Source organism: Neomonachus schauinslandi, chromosome 2, assembly GCF_002201575.2.
Source record: "Neomonachus schauinslandi chromosome 2, ASM220157v2, whole genome shotgun sequence".
Classification (NCBI taxonomy): domain Eukaryota; kingdom Metazoa; phylum Chordata; class Mammalia; order Carnivora; family Phocidae; genus Neomonachus; species Neomonachus schauinslandi.
The window spans coordinates 49,842,544-49,864,090 of record NC_058404.1 but is presented as its reverse complement, the minus strand read 5'-3'; the positions used below and the strand labels follow the sequence as shown (position 1 = coordinate 49,864,090).

At 45.0% G+C, this 21,547-nt stretch overlaps 1 protein-coding gene across 1 annotated transcript in view; it reads left to right on the top strand.

The window, feature by feature from the left end:
- The first annotated feature begins 5,641 nt into the window (after positions 1–5,641).
- The window catches only part of ZNF395 (zinc finger protein 395), a 47,085-nt gene continuing 31,179 nt past the window's right edge, over positions 5,642–21,547 (top strand). The window contains exon 1 of the mRNA XM_021698894.2: positions 5,642–5,787. The gene's annotated coding sequence lies outside the window, so the exon portion shown is untranslated. The remainder of the gene's footprint in view (positions 5,788–21,547) is intronic.

Below are 21,547 nucleotides of genomic sequence, written 5' to 3'. Positions count from 1 at the left end.
GTTCCAGAATGGATTTCCTGTGTCATAGAAATCACAGAAGCATAAAAGGAAAAACCAGATGTGCACAGAGAGCTGGCCTGGGCTTACACATTCTTGAATACCCAGAGTCATAGGGCTTTATGGTCCATGTTCCTAAAGCCAGCTCATTTTTTCCTCCTTTTGATTATGTACTCTTGCTCATATTCACGGAGTTTTAGAGCTGGGAGGAAGTAGGCACAGATCTGGGTGTTTATGCAGCGGGGTGTATCTGTGGGTATCTTTACACGTGTGAGGACTTGTTTGCTCGAAAGCGTGGCTATGCAGATCTAAGCAAGCTGTTCCAGGGATACCCTTAAGCTTTGAACAACCTACTTGCAACCTATCAATCCTTTCTCTTTAATGAAATGTAAAGCCCACCTTCTCCAGGAAAGCCTTACAGATTGAGTAGATCAGAGAGAGGACTGCATTTGCCGCAGGCATACCCGAATACTACTGTCTCTTTGGAGTTTCTGAGTTTTGTGCCTTGTTAATGAAAATGCTTAAAATACATGCTGGGCCTGTTTTTGTCCACTGGGATATATTGTGCCTTTTCTCAATCAAAGGAAAAGCATAAAATATGTTACAAATGCAGAATTAGCAGTATTCTCCTTTTCATTTGAACCCATAGCCTCGTCTGAGGTTGTGATATGGAAGCTGTGTTTAACACCGTGTATCATAGAGGTAATAGAAGTCCCTAGTGTAAGTGGATGAGAAGCAGGTGGCAAACAATGGGGCAGTTGGGATCTTGATGCCCTCCTATAGGACAGCTAAATTCTGGAGGGATTCAGTGGGACTAAAGCAGTGGTTAGGGACCTGGTTCGGGGGTAACTTTGTGGTAGTCTAAACAGACCCTGAATTCATGATTATTTCTTGAAAGTTGATTATATGCTAGACACTGTTTTAGAAGCTGGGGATATAGCAGGAAACAAAAAATAGTCTCTACTGTCCTTAAACCTGTAGTCGAGTGGATGGAGACAGGCTGTCAGGTGATGACAAGTGCTAGGAAGAAAACTAAAGCAAGGCCAAGGGATGGGTGGGTGGTGCTATTTTAGATAGGTTAGCCAGAGACTGTCTTTTTCAAATGAGTGCATTTGAACAGGGACCTGAATCAAGTGATGGATGGAGCAAGTCATATGGGTATCTGGAGGAAGATCATTCCAACCTAAAGGAATAGCCTTGGAAAGGTTGCTTTGGAAGCGGGTCTAAGAACAGCAAGGGAGCCAATGTGGCTGGCCCAGAGTGAGCCAGGGAAGAGTGGCGGGCAGTGGGGCCAGAGAGTTGCCTGGGGCAAGACTACGTAGGACCTTATAGTGAGGGAGGTGGGAAGCCACTGAAGGTTTTGAGCAGAATAGTGATGTGATCTGACTTAGGTTTTAAAAGGATCACTCTGGTTGCCATGGTGTTGAGTAGGGAGGCAAGAGAAAAAGCAGGGAGACCAGTTAGGAGCCTCTTGTGGAAGTCCAGGTCAGGGAGGTAGCGGTCTGGCTGGGGGAGTAGTGTTGGAAATGGGGGGCGGGGGACAGAACCAGATTCTGGATATATTTCATAGACAGAACCAAGAGGATTTTCTGGTAGATTGGATGTGGGGCATGAGAAAAAGTAAGGAGTTAAGGATGACTCCAAGTTTTTGTCTGTTTGTTTCCTGAGCGACGGACAAAAATGGAATTGGCATTTACTGAGATGGGGAGAAGGAGATTTTGGAGGGAAATCAGAAGTCTGGTTTTGGACATGGTACATTTGAGATCTTGTTAGACACCCAAGTGGAGATGTCAGGTAGGTGATTAATTGGTGACAAGAGTCTGGAGCTCAGGAGGCTAGGTAAGGTATAAAATAAGGCTGTGGTGGGAGTGGAACCTGAGGACTCAGTTCATTCCATAGGTCTCATCCTGTTCTAAATAAATGGTTACAAAGTCTTCACCAGCCCTGGAGTCTACTGAGCATCTGAGGCATGCTTTGAGCCAGGGATTGCCCAGACCATGGATGGAATAGCTCCCATCATTTCCCCGGTCCAACTAGCAATTCATTATTAATCAATGTTTAGCAAGTGCCTACTACAGGCCAGGCACTGTGCCAAATGTTGGGTATTCAATGGAGAACAAGACCTGCTCCTCGGTCTCATAGAAGGTTGAGGGGATTATAGGGGATTAGGACAAGAGAAAGGAGATCTCAGGACAGTGCAATGGGGGAAAGTATAGGGTGCTATTGGACACAAAGGGGAGGCACCTGATTCAGTCTTGGAGGCTCGAGAAAGTGCTAGCTAAGCTGATTCCTGAAGAATGAGTAGGGATAGTCAGGTAAAGAGGTGAGAGAGGGGTGGAGAGTGTTCTAGGCAGAGAAAAGAGCATGTATCAAGTAAAGAAAAAGTCTGTTCAGGCAGAGGACAAAAGTTCTGTGTGGCATGTTTGGAGTGCAGAGTGAAGGGGGCAGAAGCAGAGAGGCAGGTAGTGGCTGGAGAATTAATTAGAAGCCATACCATGAAGGATCCGAATGAGCATTGCTGGGACTTTATTATAAAAGCTATGGGAAGCCTTTGAAACGTTTCAAGCAGAGGAAAGAGGCCATAGTAAAGAATGAATGGGGGTGGGGGGTGGGAGGTGGGGGTTGGCGAGGCTGGAAGCAGTTACATCAGGTTTTTGGGGATAGTGGCAATCTCAGACTCATACTGCCCTAAAAATCACCTATAAATGAGTCCATATAATGAGAGGCAGAGCCTGGGTCTGCTTTGCTTAACCTCAGCTCATGGGAGATGCTCTCCAAGAAGCTAATGACTTTGATGGGAAAGAGGTCCAAGATGCCTGCATTGTAATAGGGGGCTAGGGTATGGGAGGAAGCAAGGTGAAGGGCAGTTCTAGGACGGGACAGCCTCCAGGAAGGGCAAGCTCTAGTCATAGGGGAGTCAAGATGGCAAACCAACAAGGTAGTCTTTCTACAATTTGCTTTGTGTAATGTGTATGCTATTCAGTGTGTCTTTAGGACAGGGCCTGGATTCTTTGTGAGGGTGCTAAGTGCTGGGTATGTGTTTGGTAATGGCTGTTTGTGATGGGAAGTTCTCTCTGAGTCTGTGTTAACGTGCAAAACCCTGGAATGCATACTGTGCAAGTATGTACCTGCCGAGGAAAGGGGTATGCGTGCGGCACGCACATTGGGAGAGGGTACATGCCTTTTGCTGGCCTGGGTTCACAAGACTGTCTCAAACAGCATAAGCAGCAGGTTCTGTTCAAACTTAAGAGATTCTTTTGGTTCACTTTGCACACAGCAGGAACTCACATATTTGTCAAATGAATGATTGTTTCCATTTTATTAAAGTTCAATCATTTGGGGAAATATAGAGGTTTGGTTACAAGTTTGAACTAGATGTTTTAAGAAAAATAAACTCAGCCCAGCACCAACATCCCTTTACAAAATCTAGCAGTTGAAGCACTGTAATGGAGTTTATATGCTAGGTGGAGTCCTACCTCGTGTAAAAAGCTTTCACTATTTCATATTATTCAATGAACATTTACCGAACACCTCTGCCAAATAGACAGTGCTGGGCTGTAGCGGCCGAACTCACCTCCCTTTCCTCTGAGCCACCTTAGTCTGGGTGCAGCAATTAAAGCTTAATTATATGCTATCTTGTATTGTTCCTTAATTGTTGCATATGCAAGAATCCACTTTCAACTGGGCTGTATGTTGCTTGCGGGCAGGGACTATATTACAAACGTCAGGATAAGTGAGGAACTTAGCAGAGAGGTTGAGTATACATTGTTTGAGGCATAAAGGAAAAAAGAACATTAATCTATTTATAAACCAGTAATACATAATATATAAAATACCTTAAGAACAAGGGAGCATACGTTATTGTTAATTAACTAAAATACTCTTTTAATAAAATTCGAATCTGCATTTTCATGTTAAGGAAAGGTTTTTGTGCATTAATAGAATTGCTGTGATCCCTACCGTGGCTTCATTCTTGTTCTTTTAAATTCAAAATAAGAATGTTTCCTTGAGGATGAGAGTTGAAAGGTAGAATCAGTCTTTGGTGAACTATTTGAGAGCAGAATTATCCTAGAGCAGGATTTCTCAACAGTGGTACTCCTGACATTTTAGACCAGGTAATTCTTAGTTGTGTGGGGCTGTCTTGTGCATTGCAGGGTGTTTTTAGCAGCATAGTTAGATGCGAGCAGCACTTCTCCCCTCCTCTGTAAACCACCGCCCCCCCTTGTGTCCAGACGTTGCTAATGTCTCCTGGGGGCAAAATCGCCCCCAGTTGAAAACGGATGTCCTATAAGAATTTGGTTCTACTTTGATATTTTTCTTATGTAACTAATGGTGGGAGAAGAGGGAAAGGAAACAATATTGCTTATTTGGTATGAGCTAGGCACTATACCTATGCTTTCTATTTCAGCTTACAGATAAAGCAGCTGAGGTTCAGAGAGATAAAAATCTGCTATCACAAAGATAAGGCAGTAAAATCAGGATTGCAAACCAGGCTTGTCTGACTGCAAAGTTTAGTCCTTTCCAGAACACACCCCACTGCCTCCCTGCAAGAAAAACAGCATACCTCAAGTTGAAGAAGTGCAACAAGTATGTCCAAAACTATTTAAAACTTTTGGAGGGAGGGGAATTATTTCTTCTATTCCTTACATTTACTTGAATATAAATGTATATTACCCATACCTATAGACACTGGGGCCCCTCAATACCGTTGTAACTCTGTGGTCTTATCTCTGAAAAACATAGAGCAACACAATGGAACAGCTTCAATTCTCCTTGTTACAAATTATACAAAAGCCAGAGCCTAACGGTGCCAAAAGCAACTGGTATCGTTTACATAAGGGCTGAAAGCTAATAGTTAACTTTCTTTCATTTAATTCCAGAAAGAGTAAATAACACCTCACTTTACAACTACGAACGGGTAAAAATGTCATAAAATGGAGAAGAAACCATTAACCCAAAAAGGAGATGGAAAGGTTGGTTCCAACGCTCCCTCCCTCTCGCGCTTTCGCTTGCGCTCGGAGCGGGTACCGGCTGCGCGGCCTGGGTCTCTATCGCCCCCGCCAAACTCCGGTCCTTGGCGCCCAGAGCTCTCTGGCTTCCTTTCCCGCCCTGGGGCGAGCTCGGCCTCACGGAGAAGCCCATCCCGGAGCCAGGCCTGGAAAAACAACAGCAAGAAACTTTGGCTCGGTTTGCGGGTCAGTGAAAAAAGGCAAACACTCAAGTTTGGTTCGGGGCTGCAGCCGCCGGTTCCGATTTTGGGGTGGGGGTGGGGGGGTGTCACAACTCGGTCAGGTTCAAGTGCGCATGTGCGTGAGGAGTCGCTCGGGCACTTATTGAGCGCCCACTGTCTACGAGCGGCCGGGGGTGTGTATCCCCGGCGCGCGGTGGGTGTGTGAGGAGGCCGCGGGGGCGCGAGGCGGGCGGGGGCGCGCAGGCCGCGTGCGCGCGCGGCGCCTGTGGCTGGGGAGGGGGCCGGGCGGGCGGGGGTGTGTCCCCGAGGCTCGCTCGTTCGCTCGCTGGCTGGCGCGCTCCTCCGCTCCCTTCCCGGGCGGGGAATCCGGGCCGGGTTGTGGCCGCGGCCGCGTACGTGAGCGCAGTGTCCCGGAGAGGGAGGGCAGGCCGGCCAGGTGGGCGCGAACGGAGCCTCGGCGGGCGGGCGGCCGGAGCGGAGCGGGGAGGTGGGCCGCGCCGGGTGGGCGGGCAGGGGCCGCGGCAGCTGCAGCCCCGAGCCAAGCCGAGCTGTCCGAGCGGGAGCTGCCCGGCCCGCGCTGCTGCTCGTGGCGGGGCGAGGTGAGCTGCGCGGGGACCTCGCGGCGCTGCAGCCCGGGGACGGGGGCGGCCCGGGAACTTCCCACGCTCCGCACGCCCGCGGGGGCCGGGCCGGCGGCCTGAGGGCCCGGGAGGCGGGCGCCGCCGGGTTAGCGGCCGGTCGGGGCGCGGGGGCGCTGCGGCAGTGCCAGTGCCCGCGCTGGCTGGGTGGGGGGTGGCCGCCCGCTCTCCCGTGCGCCGCCTTGTTTATCTTGCCCGCCGCGGGCGCTCGCAGAGGCACCCCCTCCCCAACTTGGAGCGCTTGTCCGGAGTCGCCTCTCCGACGGAGACTGACCTGCCCCCTCCCTGACCCTTTCCGGCTGGGCCGGCAGCCCAGCCCTCCCGGCGCCCCGCGCGTTCCTGCCCACTCCACCGAGCGAGCGAGCGAGCGAGCGAGCGGGCGAGTGCCGGGCTCCCGGACGCGCGGGGCGACACACCCTCCACCTCGGGGGGCTGCCCCCCACCCTTTCTGTCCCCTTTTGTCTACCCCCACTTCCTTCTAGGCGGTTTAATCCTGCCTCTCCTCACCGGAGGCCCCTGGCCCTGCTTGGAAGCGGCACTGTGGGCATGTGGGGTGCTCGGGTGGGGGGCCTGGACTGGGAGTTGGTCATGTGCAAACAATTTCAAAGGCAGAATTTTCTTCCCTGTCTTGGAGTTAAGGGCTCCGCGCCTTCACTTTAGGATTGACTCCGAAAGCTAAAGAAGCCCACCTGCCAGACGGTGGGGGTGCCCCTGCCTCCTTGATTTCAGGCGGTCCTGGGCAGTTCTCGGTGGCTTTGGAACATTTCCACCAAGCAGGCGTTTTCGTGATGTCAGGCCTCTAGGCGCAGGGTTACCTACAGGCCACCACTCTCTTCTTTACACTCCTCTTTCTAGAAAAGTGTCTCTGGTGCAGTTTGCCTGAAAGTGAGTGATCAACAGGTATTGAAGGCTTTTTTGACACCCTCCTGAGGTGTTGTGTAAACAGAGGTTCCGGGTCTCAAGGAACTTGAAACACAGGGAACCAGCAATTAAGTTCAACTCCACAGGTACTTTTGAGGGGCTGCTGCGTTCTCAGCACCGTGCCAGGCTCTCAGGGAGAGATGATAAGAGGCAGACAAGAAATCTAAGGCCTCAGAAATCCTACTGACCGGGTGGAAGTGATTTGAGAGCTCAAGTTCAAATTAATGCGCTATGGCTGCCTAAATTACTGTAAATGCTGGAGGGGGGGGAGGAGGAATATCAAAGGAAAGGTTAAAGTTGGGGAATGGATTGAGGGTACTAAGTTACGAAATAAGTTAGGCACTTTGAGAATAACTCACTGGCCAAGGCCCAAAGGCAAGAGAGGGAGAAGTGACAGGTGCCAGAGGAGACTGGGTTCCAACAGTTTATCTCGGTGAGGGAGGATGCAAAAGATACCTGAAATGATTCTTTTCAGGGTTTATAATCTCATGGAGGAGACAGAAAGCCTTGAGCATGTGAAATAAGACCTCAAGATAAGGCACAATTAACTGTCAAAATTCAAGGTGTAGCAGAGATGCTGTTGAAACTCAGAGAAGAGGTCTATAGGCAGGAATCACCAGCACTGTATTCCTGGAGCATGAGACCCTTGAGATGGGTCTTGAGGTGCGATTGAACATGGCTTTCCTGAGAGACAGGAGATGGGCTTGGCCAGATGAGGGAACGTTTCCTGAGCAGGAGATAAAGATGGAGAGGAACAATGGCTAAGATTGTGAAAGTCCTAGAAAGCCAGACTGGGGAATTGCACTTTACCCTGTGTGTACTGGGGAGACATGAAAGGTTTTTGAGCCAGAGAGTGACGTAATGAAAGGGTGTTTGGAAAGGTTTGTAAAAGTAATGTTCGGAGACAGATCAGTCAACTGTTACAGTTGCGGAGTGCTCAGAGCTTGGACTGGGATAACTGGAAATGGAAAAGGGGGTGGATTTTAGAAGCATTACTGTTGAAATAATCTGTTGACAGGGGCAGGGTGAAGGAAGGAGATGAATGGAAATTAATTCTTTGTGGAAATTGATTACACGCCCGGGCCTTGGAACTGCTGTAGTTGGTAACTCGAGAAATCGGAAATGTGTGTTTTGGAGAGAAGCAATTGACAGGCTGCAGAGGTTCGTATTTGCCAAGACGTCCAAACATAGGTGTCTTGCAAGCAGCTGAAGCTCTGAGATTGGTGGGAAACCGGGCTGCCAAAGCTGGGAGAGGGAAGGCACTCTGCATGGGATGTTTTCTTGGTCATAGGTCCTAGCAGTAGAGGATGCTAGTGAGTGGCAGCGAGGGTCTGAATTGGAAGACTCTGTTCTGTATTGCCATTCAGATGACATTGCCAGGTCCTGAACCTGAAGTTGGCAGAGCAACTTGGGATTTGGAGATGGGAGCGAAGAATGGAATTTGCTAAGTGCAGAAATTGTTGGGCTTTGAAACAAATTGAATAATGCTCTCCACTGAGACCTGCAACCTAGTCATCGTGTCCCTTCGTAGGTGTGTGCGGGGGGGGGAGCCACAAGATGCGGGAGCAGCAAGGTGACCAGCAAGGAGGGAATTTGGGGCCTAGCGAGACTGCCTGTCCCAGGGCCAGGTCTGTCCTAATCTGTGCCATTGCCGGTTCCCAGGAACCAAGAGACCTGCAAGTGGGGAGCTGGCGCAGGTTTTTTCCTGAGCTCTGAATTCCGCTTTCTTGTCGCAAGGGTGACTTAGGGTGATTTGCTGAGCAAATTCCCCAAGCCTCAACTTGCAACATCTGAGGGCTGGTGAATTTGGAGGATGATTGCAAAAAGTTGCAGAATGGAGTGGAGAATGTACTTACAGTTCCTGAGCCTCCTTGTTTCTCTGAGGTGCTGGATCAGTGAACTAGGGGAGGCTGCTTTGCATGGGCAGAGGCGTCCATCAGATATTTTTCCTTTATAGGGAATATATGACTGTCAAAAAAAATTCATGGAGCAGTGGTTGAACTAATTTACTCTTTAAGAAGTAGTGTTTGTTTTTTGTTTTTTGTTTTTTTTTTTGGCACTGTTTTTGTCTGTGACCTACATTAAGAAATAAAATTTACATCATGACCTAGGTACATTAAATCATGTATATAAAAATCTAATTTAAGGGCGCCTGGGTGGCTCAGTTGGTTAAGCGACTGCCTTCGGCTCAGGTCATGATCCTGGAGTCCCGGGATCGAGTCCCACATCAGGCTCCCTGCTCAGCAGGGAGTCTGCTTCTCCCTCTGACTCTCCTCCCATGCTCTCTGTCTCTCATTCTCTCTCTCGCAAATAAATAAAATCTTAAAAAAAAAAAAAAATCTAATTTAAATTCCTGAAGTATTCCTTTCTTTTGCTTGGTGCAATCTCCTTTGATTCTTTATTTTCCATTCTTTTATTTTTCATTTAAAAATGCTTACTGTCTCCTGCTAAGTTGACTTAACCACTCTGTCATGGATGTAACCCACAGTTTGAAAAACACAGTTATAGAGAGTTTTCACATCTAGTAAGTGTTTATTAAGCTGCTTGTGTGCAGGGCTCCCCTTACCAGTGCTGTAAGTGGAAGGAAGCATAAGGCAGAGATTGAACATTTACAGGCTAGTTGGAGAGAGAAGGTATACCTATGATTAAGGAACAAGGCAAGATGATTAAATGCCAAAGTGAAAAATAAGTCCCTGTAGGGTTCATAGGAGGGGGCAAGCAGCTTGTGCTGGAGTGGCTTGGGAACACTTTTGGGGATAGGGAAGGAAGTCTGGGATGAACTCGGGGTGTCGCATGGTGCCGCACAGGTCGGGGGGTATGTAACATGGACAGAGGCTTGCAGTTAGGATGTGCACAATGTGTGTAAGAGTGAATAAAAGAGGGTTCTTATTAGAGAGGGGGGAGAAGCTGGTCTAGAAAGGTGGGTTAGGATCAAAGTGTAGGGGTTGTAAACCAGTGACCCAAAGAATGTGTTCTGCCTACAGAAATGTTACAATTTGGAGTATACAAGGGTTTTAAAGAATTGGGAACAATCCAGAAAACCTCTGGACTGGGGACTCTCTTAAAAGAATCAGATCAGGCAGTGAGTAGTGGCGGCCCCCTGTGGACAGCAGACAGGCCTTGTGGTCCCCAGTAGTCCTGGCACCCCCTCTGCATGAGTACAGTCTCTTTACATTCCCTGTTTAGTCTGCAGGCCTTTGGGTTTGTGACCTGATCTTTCAAGAGACTTAAATGCCAACCTAGGGAATTTGGGATGGCTGTCCTGGCTCTGGGTGGCTGGGAGTGTGACATGATGGAATCTGAGATATTTGTGTGCAAGTGATTTGTTTTAGGCAAGTCAGCGGCACTTTCTGAGTTGCTGCTGCCTAGGACTTTGAAATATTTTTTCTGATGATTGGAATGGTACTAACTAGAGAGGGCTTTTGGGCTCTATTCTGTATTGTGAGGCCAATTTCTAGTGACCCCAAGATCTCTAAAGCGCTTCCGTTTTCTGCTTCTGGCTGGCATGGGTAGATGGTGGCTCCTGGCACGGATCTTCTGAGAATGATGTTGGGGTAATAATTTGGTAAGATGTGCATCACTACTGTCAAATGCCATATGACATTAGAGTCTCAGGATCTTTGGTTATATGAGTCAGTAATAAAGGAACAGCAAAGAGAGGGACTGTGTCATTTATTACTTCCCTATTCCTAGGATACCCCCAAGGGGTAGGCCTCTAGGGTCCAGAGAGTCATAATCCAGGATTCAAAATGACCACAGAATTATTGGTTCAAACCCAGGTGTTAGTGCAAATGACCCCTGGAAAACTAGGCTTATTTTGGGACCAGCTGAAATGAGTAAATTCAGGTCTGTGTGGTCTAGGGACAGTTTGGTTTACCCCCCAAGACCATAACCACCAGTGATTCCGAGCATTTCCCCAGGTGAGCTACAGGTGAGCGGGACCAAATAGTCGTCGCCCTGCTTTATGCAGCTTGCACAGTCTGATTACTTAAAACGTTGCTGTTACGACATTAACAGAAGTCAAAGGTGAAGGGCTCTTTGCTTAAAAATGTGTGGCTGGGGCGCCTGGGTGGCTCAGTTGGTTGAGCGACTGCCTTCGGCTCAGGTCATGATCCTGGAGTCCCGGGATCGAGTCCCATGTCGGGCTCCTTGCTCAGCAGGGGGTCTGCTTCTCCCTCTGACCCTTCCACCCTCTCGTGTGCTCTCTCAAATAAATAAATAAAATCTTTAAAAAAAAAAAATGTGTGGCTATAGGATGTCAGGATAACCAGAAGTCAGCGAAATGGTATCAAATTGAACTCATTTCCTGTTTTATAGGGTGCTTCATTACTAGAACAGAGAAATGAGGGAATTGTGGCTTTAGTAAAGTATTTAACAGTTTCTTAAGATATGATGGTCCATATTAAATAAGCAGTGGAATGTGGGCTGGATGGTGTTATTAATTTGACAGTCATATGCAAAAACCGTTAATTAGTGGCACTGAGTCAGCCTGGAAGGGGGTCTGAAGAGGAGTGTCACAGGGTTCTATTCTTGGCCTTGAGCTGTTCAGCCTTTTTTCCAGTGTTGTGGATGGCCGCACAGAAGGTGTGTTTGTCAGCTTCGTTGATGGCACAGAGGTGGGATGGATTGCTTATTTAGTAGCTAGATCAAGGTTCACAGTCATCCAGAATGAAGGCCCAAATTAAAAAAGAAATTCAGTAAGGGATAAATATAAAGTCTGATTTAGTTTTTAAAATTTGAATTGTTCATACGTTCTGGTAAGTTAATTCCACTTCTGGAAGTACAGCGAAGACCAGATCCAAGATGTAGATGATGTTTATGCACAGAGACTATTCGAAGTTTTTTCTTTTTTTTTTTAAACTCTAGTGAAAAATTAGAAACAGCCTAAATATCCAGTGGTGTGACTGGACTGGAAGTAATCTCTAAGTGATTCTGATGGATAGGTCTTTATAATACAGTACGATGAAGCCATTAAAAATAATGTTTAGGGGGCACCTGGGTGGTGGGTGGCTCAATCAGTTAAGCGACTGATTCTTGCTTTTGGCTTCAGGTCGGGATCTCAGGGTCGTGAGATGGAGCCCAACATTGGGCTCAGCGCTCAGTGCAGTCTTGAGATTCTCTCTCCCTCTCCTTCTGCCTCTCCCATTCACATGCTCTCTCTGTCTCTGCTTAAAACAAATAAATCTTAAAAAAAATAATGTTTAGGAATAGCTTTAAAATAACATGGACAAATGTTTCTGCTAAAAGTTAAGGTGCCTCTACAGTATGATTTCAAATCTTAAAGAAACAAAGTGCATAGAAAATGGCTGAAAGTAAATATACTAATAATTCTGGTACAAAATTACTAATACTGGAAGGGTGGATGGAGTTGAGTGACTTTTTTTACATTTTAAATTTATTATTTGTATTTTCTATAATGTGTATTTATAGCATAGTGGGGGAAAACACTGCTATATATCAGTTCTGGGTTTACAGCAAAATTGAGAAGGTATAGAGATTTCCCATTTACCCCCTGGCCCCCTCCCCCAATGCATAACTTCCCCACCAGAGTGGTACATTTGTTGCAATTGATGAACCCATATTGACATGTCTAATCACCCAAAGACCATAGTTTCCATTAGGGTTTACTATTGGTGTTGTACATTCTATGAGTTTGGACAAATGTGTAATGACATGTATCTACCATTAAGTATCATACAGAGTACTTTTATACCCTAAAATCCTCTGTGCTTTGCCTGTTTATCTCTCCCTCCCCCCAACCCTCAGCAACCATGTTTACTTCTTACTATGGTGACAGTTTCGCTTTTTCCAGGATGTCATATAATTGGAATCGTACAGCATATAGTCTTTTCAGATTGGCTACTTTTGCTTAGTAATATGCAATTAAACTTTTCCCCTGTCTTTTAGTGGTCTGATAGCTCATTTCTTTATAGCAGTGAAGAATACTCCATTGGATGTGCCACAGTTTATGTATCCATTCACCTCCTGAAGGGCATCTTGGTTGCTTCCAAGTTTCAGCACTTTTTATGACTAAAACTGCTGTAGACATCTGCAGCTGCTGTAGGTTTTCATGTGGACATACGTTTTGAACTCCTTTGGATAAATACCAAGGAGTGTGATTGCCAGATCATATGATAAGGGTATGTTTAGCTTTGTAAGGAACTTCCAAACTGTCTTCCAAAGTGGCTGTATCATTTTGCATTCCCACCAGCAATGAATGAGAGTTCCTATTGCTCCACATCCTCACCAGCATTTGGTGTTGTCATGGCTCTGGATTTTGGCCATTCTCATAGGTGTGTAGTGGTATCTTGTTTTAATTTGCACTTACCTAGTGACATGTGATGACATCTTTTCATGTGCTTTTTTGCCATCTGTGTATCTTCTTTGGTGAGGTGTCTGTTAAGATCTTTGACCCATTTGTTAATCGAATTGTGGGTTTTCTTATTGTTGAGTTCTTTTTTCTTTTTAAAGATTTTATTTATTTATTTGACAGAGAGAGACACAGTGAGAGAGGGAACACAAGCAGGGGGAGTGGGAGAGGGAGAAGCAGGCTTCCCGCCGAGCAGGGAGCCCGATGCGGGGCTCGATCCCAGGAGCCTGGGATCGTGACCTGAGCTGAAGGCAGACGCGTAACGACTGAGCCACCCAGGTGCCCCTGTTGTTGAGTTTTAAGAGTTCTTTGTATATTATGGATAACAGTCCTTTATCAGATGTGTCTTTTGCAACTGTTTTTTCCCCCAGTCTGTGGTTTGTCTTTTCATTCTCTTGATCACTGCTATTAAAACAAAACAAAACAAAACATTTTGTTGTTCAAGGACAGGATAGGGTAAAAGTAGATGGTTTATTCCGTGACTGATCTTGAGTACCTCTCTACTGTGTGTCAAGCACTGGTTTAGTCACTGGAGTCACAAAATAAGACTCAGCCCCTGACCTGAAGTTGATGATCTAATTGAAAGAGGGAGATCAACAGATGAATAGACAAGCACACTGTAGCCCTCTTGGTACTCCACACATACGGAGGGGGAGCAAATCACGTAGGAAAAAAGTTTTGAGATTGTTACATTGTTCATGGCTTAAGGTGAGCCCTGAGTGGGGTGAGGCTTTTAGAAAATTGAATCTGGTTCATAACTGGATTGGAAATTCATCAATCCAATCACAGGATCTATTTTTAATGACTTCTGGTCATTTGACCTTTGGGCCATGAGGGGGTCGGGGAGGCATGATTTAAGGGAAACACGAGCAAGCAAGACTATCCTCGGGAGGGACACTAGGATGATGTAGGATCAGGAATGACTGGAGTGCGTACACTCATGCGGTGGGTACATAATAGTGCTTTCATGTACTTTCATGGTTATCAGGTATAGGAAAGAGTAGATTTACTAATTTTTGCTCCCGGTGTTGGAATACGACCAGTGGATAGAACAATTGCTTTATCCTCTCTAGTTTCCGATCTCTCATCTGTAGAATGATTATACCTTACAGGGTTCCTTATCTGTACAATGATTACACCGAACTGGATGAGCTTTAAGTTTCCTTTTAACCCTAAATACGGGGAGAACAGACTTCAGTTCACTATGAAAATGGGTTTTGTAGCTGGCAGAGCTGTCCAGCAACGGAAATGTCTGCCCATGGAGTAGTGAGCTTCCCATTGTTGGAGGTATTCAGTTTGGGCTGAATGCTATTGATTAGGGATGCTGTAGGAGAGAAGGACAGGAATTAGGCTGACCTCCAAAGTCCTTTCCAGTTCTTAGGGTTATTATGTGATTTGTAAATGCTGAAAGGTAATGTGGAATAGGGGATATATACCTCTAGTTGCATAGTATTTGGGTCAACGTCATCATGTAAGCTCTTTTAAAAATGTTTATAAATGAGGGACGCCTGGGTGGCTCAGTCGATTAAGCACCTGCCTTCGGCTCAGGTCATGATCCCAGGGTCCTGGAATCGAGTCCCACATTGGGCTCCCTGCTCGGCGGGGAGCCTGCTTCTCCCTCTCCCCCTGCTTGTGCTCTCTCTCTCTCTGACAAATAAATAAAATCTTTTTAAAAAAATGTTTATAAATGAGTCCCCACACTTTTGAGAGACCCTTCTGGGGTCATTTTTAGAAAGGATGAGGAGAACTATATCATGGTTGGTCAGGGTTGTGGCCCCAGGGCTGCTGAGAACTGAATTTGGTCTTTCAGAAAAGCAAGAAAGTGGGGGGGGGGGGGGGCGTGGAAGTGGCAAATAATAAAATAGATGAACATGTCGAAGACCAGTGTGTTTATTGGCCAGTTTTATTCAGTGTAACGAATGAATGAAGATGGGGCCCTTTAATTGATGGATCCTCCGCTTGGCTGTGGAGGACCTGGGAATGCCCTTGATCACATCATCTCCTTCTGTTTCATCTCCCATATCACCAGCTAGAGCACATTAAAAACTATCCTGACACCAGGGATAAGACTGAGCCTTGTGATGGCTCTCTAGGTTTAGGGACAAAGAACAAAGGATAAATTTAAAGAAACTTTGGAGTGGGGTTTTCCAGGAATGCACATACTTGGTTTATATCAGACCATAAGTTTGTGGTTCGAGTTAAAAATGTTTACTTTTTCAATTTATTAATAGCTTACTCATAGAAAATAAAATTTCTATTTCTATAAAATTTGATTTAGTTTACTTTTGCCTAAATTTTACTTGCCTATTTAGAATCTACTGTGATTATTTAAAATTTTTAGATTTTCTTCCTGATATTTTTGGATTACTTTTTGTTGGCCAGGGGGCAGGGGGTGGGGTGGGCAGTGCTAGGGCTAAATCCCATAGCACAATTTCTTAGCTCTGCAGAGAGAATGGAGGCTTATCTTTGGAGAATGTCACAAGATGATTTCTGTGTCCCCGTGATCCAGCCTCACATTTTGGCACTTGAAAAATCAGTATTTGGCAAGAAAGTGCTCTCTTTACGTGGAGTAAAGCAATTTGGGGGTACAGGAAGTAGGGAACGACAGCTTTAGATGTATGTAAAAATACAGGCAGAACTTAGTTATTTAGAACTATAGTTGGAAATGTTTGTGCCCTTAACGATGAAGAAGGGCCCGGGTCTCCTTTATCTCAGTATTGTTTGGGCCTCATAGAGTATGGCCCATCAGCTGGGTTTGTTGAATTGGTCTGTACTGGTTCCTTGGGCCACTTACCGGAGGTATGGGAAACACTTAGACTGTCGTACGCTTTTTTTTTTTTTTTTTAAGCAAAGTATGATAAGAAATAACCGTTCACAGCCTTTTTTGTCCTTTGAGTATTGGGAAGCCATAAAACTCTTTTAGTAAAAACAACCACTTTCAGTGGCTGTTTTTTTCAGTGCTGGCGGAATGAAAAACTCCCTCTCCTCTTTCTATTTTTCTTCTGCTGGAAATGAATTGCTCTTGGTGTGCCGTTCTTAAATTCATGTGTCCTCTATCCATTTTAATCTTGTTATCTATTTTTATGGTGACTGTCGCCATGGTACTCGAGCTCTTTACATAGCACAACAGAGATTTCAGATGTCTGATAGGACAGCTCAAAGTTCTGCTGCAGCCAGCAGAGAAACAGTGTTTGAGTCCTTTTTTTTTTTTAATTGAGGTATCATTTGCATACAGTGGAATGCTTAGATCTTAAGTAAAGCTTAAGATCTTTAATCAGTTTTGACACAGAACATTTCTATCACCCCAGACATGTTCCTTGTGACCATTTCCAGTTTATCCCCTCCCCCCCACCAGAAGTACTACAACTCTGATTTCTATTACCCCAGGTTCGTTTTGCCTCCTAGGTTCTTAATATTAAAATGTTGTGTTTCTGAGTAGGGCTTTGAAGAGGCAGAAGAGTGTGTTTAAAAATCAGTATTCTATATGGTTAGGTGGCCTTGGTAAGTAAATAATTTTTGGTGCTTGTCTGCTCTTGTGGACAGATTTTTCCTTCTCATTAGTCCATGGGATCCGGATTAATGTTAGGAATTCTGATACGAAGAGTCTGAAGCACAGACAACTAGGCCTAGGGTGGGATACGTGTAGTTGGGTAAAGGCTGCCCCTCTTGGCAGGTGTGTGTGAGCTGGCTGGATTGGAGAGCTAGAACGCTCCAGGAGAAGAACTGCAGTTGCTCCTAGCACATCCCGTTGGATTTCCCAGAAAGCCCCCTGACATACTTTCTCTTCCTGCCTCTTCCTTGAACTAGCATATAAACTTAATGACCCACAGAGCTACAGTGTTGGGCTTGTAATATTGTAACACGATCTGTGTTGCAAAGCCCACTCTCTGCATTGCTGAGCTCTCAGCCTCCTGGAAAGCATGTGTCAGATTCAGCTAGAAATTGCCCCCAACACATTATTGAAACATTGAACGGGGTCTGTTCCTTCTGTCCTTCCTAAAAAACTTAAAACAGTTAAATGAAATTTTCATTACCAAAGTAGTGCATGAATACATTCTCTGTAGGAAAAAAAAAAAATCCAAACGCAAACTTTCCAGAGGAAACAAAATCTTCTTTGACAACCACTCCTAATCCCAGTCCTTCTCCAGAGGTTAACTTCTGTTAGGAGTTTGTTGGTATTCAGATGCTTTACATACTTGTGTTTATACCTATAGAATTTAGAACAGGTTCAGTGCATTGTGCTTCGTACTGTGCTATTGCTACCCTGGCCCCCACAACGGGACATCTTGGTGATCGCTTCCTGTCTGTACATCTGGGACTTCTTGATTCTAACTCCTGCATGGCCTTCCTGAGAACTTTCCCCTGATTGATGGGCATTTAAGTTATTTCCAAATCCTCTACTGTTACAAAAGCTGTTCCAGTAAACTTGGCTGCACATGCTTCTTTGCAGTGTGCGTGAGCATTTCCGTAGGGTAGGTAATGAGCAGAAGCAATGGCTGGGTAATAGGGTGGTCCGATTTGAAATCTTCAGGAAGATACATTACGAGGTCAGTTCCGTCAGTTCCTAGCTTAGACCTAACGTAGGCCAGGGCACACTTGAAGGGTGTTCAGACATGAAGCAGTTGTTCCCTCCCTCCCTCCCTCCCTCCCTCCCTCGCCCCTTCTCTCCTTCTCATTGACACACAATGTTTTATTAGTTTCAGGTATACAACATAGTGATTCAGCAACTCTATAAAGTGTAGCTGCCGTCTGTCACCATACAATGCCATTACAGTACCATCGACTATATTCCCTTTGCCGTATCTTTCATCTCCATGACTTCTTTGTTCCCTTGCTGGAAGCCTGTATCTCTCACTCCCCTTCAGTCATTGTGCCTGTCCCCCTGCCCCTGTCCCCTCTGGCAAGCAGCAGTTTTGTTTTTATGAGTCTGATTCTACTTTTTGTTTATTTGCTTTTTTTCTTAGATTCCATGGAGGAATCGTATGGTATTTGTCTCATATAGCATAATACCCTCTAGGTCTGTCCATGTTGTCACAAATGGCAAGATCTCATATATATATATATTTTAATGGCTGAGTAATATTCTATTGTATATGTACCCTGCATCATCTTTATCCATCTGTGGACACTTGGGTTGCTTCTGTATGTTGACTACTATAAATAATGCTGCAGTGAATATAGGGGTGCATATATCTTTTCAAATTAGTGTTTTCACTTTCTTTGGGTAAATACCCAGTAGTGGAATCAGATGGTATTTCTATTTTTAATTTTTTTGAGGAACATCCATACTGTTTTCACAGTGGCTGCACCAGTTTGCCTTCCTACCCACAGTGCGTGAGAGTTCCCTTTTCTCCACATCCTTGCCAATGCTTGTGATTTCTTATTTAAAATTTTTAAAATTTCTTTTTGATTTTAGCCATTCTGACAGATGCCAGGTGATAGCTCATCGTGGTTTTGATTTGTATTTCCCTGATGATTAGTGATACTGAGCATCTTTTTGTGTGTCTGTTGGTCAGCTGTATGTCTTCTTGGGGGAATGTCTATTCAGTTTCTCTGCCCAATTTTAATCAGATTATTTATTTTGGGGGTGTTGAGTTATATAAATTCTTCATATATTTTGGATACTAACCCCTAATTGGCTATGTCATTGGCAAATATTTTCTCCCATTCAGTAGAGTTGCCTTTCTATTTTGTCGATGGTTTCCTTCATTGTGCAAAAACATTTATTTTGGTGTAGTCCCAATAGTTTATTTTTGCTTTTGTTTCCCTTGCCACAGGAGACAAATCTAGAAAAATGTTGCTAAGGCCAATGTCAAAGAAATTACTGCTCATGTTTTCTTCTAGGATTTTTATGGCTTCAGGTCTCCCATTTAGGTCTTTAATGCTTTTTGAGTTTCTTTTTGTGTTTGGTGTAAGCAAGTGGTCATTCTTTTACATGTAGCTGTCCCTTCTTCCCAGCACCATTTATTGAAGAGATGGTCCCTTTTCCCTATTTTGTATTCTTGCCTCCTTTGTCATAGATTAATTGACCATATAAACATGGGTTTATTTCTGGATTCTCTTCTGTTCTATTGATCTATGTGTCTGTTTTTGTGTCAGTACCATACTGTTTTGTCTATTGCAGCTTTGTAATCTGGGATTATGATATGTCCAACTTTGTTCTTTCTCAAGACTGCTTTGGTGTTCACGGCCTTTTATGGTTCCATACAAATTTTAGTATTGTTTGTTTTAAGTCTGTGAAAAATGCTGTTGGTATTTTGATAGGGTTTGCATCAGATCTGCAGATTGCTTTGGGCAGTATGGGCATTTTAACAATATTAATTCTTCCAATCCATGAGCATGGAATATCTTTCCATTTGTTTGTGTCATCCTCAATTTCTGTCATTGATGTTTTATAGTTTTCAGTGTACAGGTCTTTCACATCCTTGGTTAAGTTTATACCTTGGTATTTTACTCTTTTTGGTATGGCTATAAATGGAATTGTTTTCTTAATTTTTCTCTCTGCTACTTCATTATTGGTGTGTAGAAATACACCTGATTTCTGGGTATTAATTTTGTATCCTGTAACTATACTGGATCCATTTATAACTTCTAATAGTTTTTTGATGAAGTCAAGGGTTTTCTGTATATAGTATTATGTCATCTGCAAATAGTAACAGTTTAACCTCTTCCTTACCAATATGGGTGCTTTTTTCCCCTCTCATGTCTGATTGCTCTGGCTTGGATGAAGCAATTGTTTTCTAAGACTAGGGCAGGGTTTAGGTTGTGCTAGGTGTGTGCCCCCCCCCCCATAAGTCAGGGCTGATTGGCTGCAACGGTTGGTATTGGGAAGAGGCCCTCTGAGCCCCATCATTCATTCCGTCTGGTCTCCCCAAGGACTTTGGTCTGCATGTTGGTGGTGGTTGTGTGGAGAAGAATCACAGGATAGATGAGTAGCACATTGAGGACTCTGGATGGCAAATTCTAAATCCAGTTCATTTCCAAACTGGAGACCTTCGGTGCATCTGTAATTCTTCTCTGTGACATCTTTAGAATTCCAAGTGTGGCTTAAATGCTCAAGCCAAGGGTGAGGCACATTTGGAAGCATTTTAGTGTTCTTAAAAAAAAAAAAAAATCTAGAGCACTGTCATGTTACTTTTATTAACAGTTTCATTTTATTTGGAGAAGGATGATGTGTGTCTCTCTGTATTTACACTTCTTGCCATCATCTGGATTTCCGAGAACTCCTAGAAATCATGAAAATTCATCATGTCAGGCCAAATCCATACCTTTAGGAGCCAGTGTGGCAAGGAAGCACTTGGCTGTGTGCTCCTGAAGGCACACGCTGGGGCTGCTGGTCACCTCACTGGTGAGAGAGGCAGGGCCCTTTTGCAGCCATAATTACTACACATGTATTTGCCTTCAGATCCCTTATGTAGATGTTAATGCAGACGGTTCTGGTTCTGACCCCAAGGGGGACCCCCCCCCTCCAGTTGCATTAATAAAACCCTTGTCCAAACCCAGTGATGCATTTACGTAGCCTCCTTTTGGGGGTGTTGAGGCATCTCCTCCTCTGGTCTCCCTTGAGCATCAACAGATGGTACCTCTTCTGTCATTTCAGGATTTGGTGACAAAGTTGGCACCCTGCCTTATCTCTGGGCCCTCCTGGCCTTGGTCTTTCTGGCCTTCTTAGCATGCCCTCCCCATCACACAACCCATTTAGGTGGCTGTCCTCTGGTTTTACAAGCTGTCTTTCTTGGTGGACAGCAGCCAGTGTTCTCAGTGTAGACGAATCTCTTAATTTTATGGGGGGCGGGGGATAGGTGGGCAGTGTGTTTGTTTTTAGTACTCTTGCAGTGGTGCTGGACAAAACGGTTTGTCCGTCTTGTCTTTTGGCCCTTGTGACCACAGCAGTATGACAGTCTGACCTACAGTGACATTGAGGTCCTTTTTGGGGTTCTGACTGTTGCCCCCGGGCTTTGACATGTTCTTGATTCTTTCTCCTTACCTGTATTATATTGCCCTTGCCATTGTTAAGTTTACTGGCTGCTTTTCCTCCTGTTTGGTCAAAGTTTCCCTTGTAATCTTCCCAGAAGTTGGGCTTATCCCTACTCAGAGTTGAGTCCCTTTTTTCTTTTTTTAAGATTTAAAAAAAAAAAAAAAAAAAGATTTTTTTTTTTTTTTTATTTGAGAGAGAGAGCACGAGCAGGGGGAGAGGCAGAGGGAGACTCCCCACTGAGCAGGAGCCCAATTTGGGGCTCAATCCCAGGACCCTGGGATCATGACCTGAGCCGAAGGCAGATGCTTAACCGACTGAGCCACCCAGGCCCCTCTAGTGCCTTTTATCTTTTATTTTTTTCTGGCTATCATTTATCAGGTACTCTGCAAGGAAGGGACGGTGCTTAGTACCTGAGGTGCATTTTTTCACTTTTTCCTAGGCTTCTCTGTCAG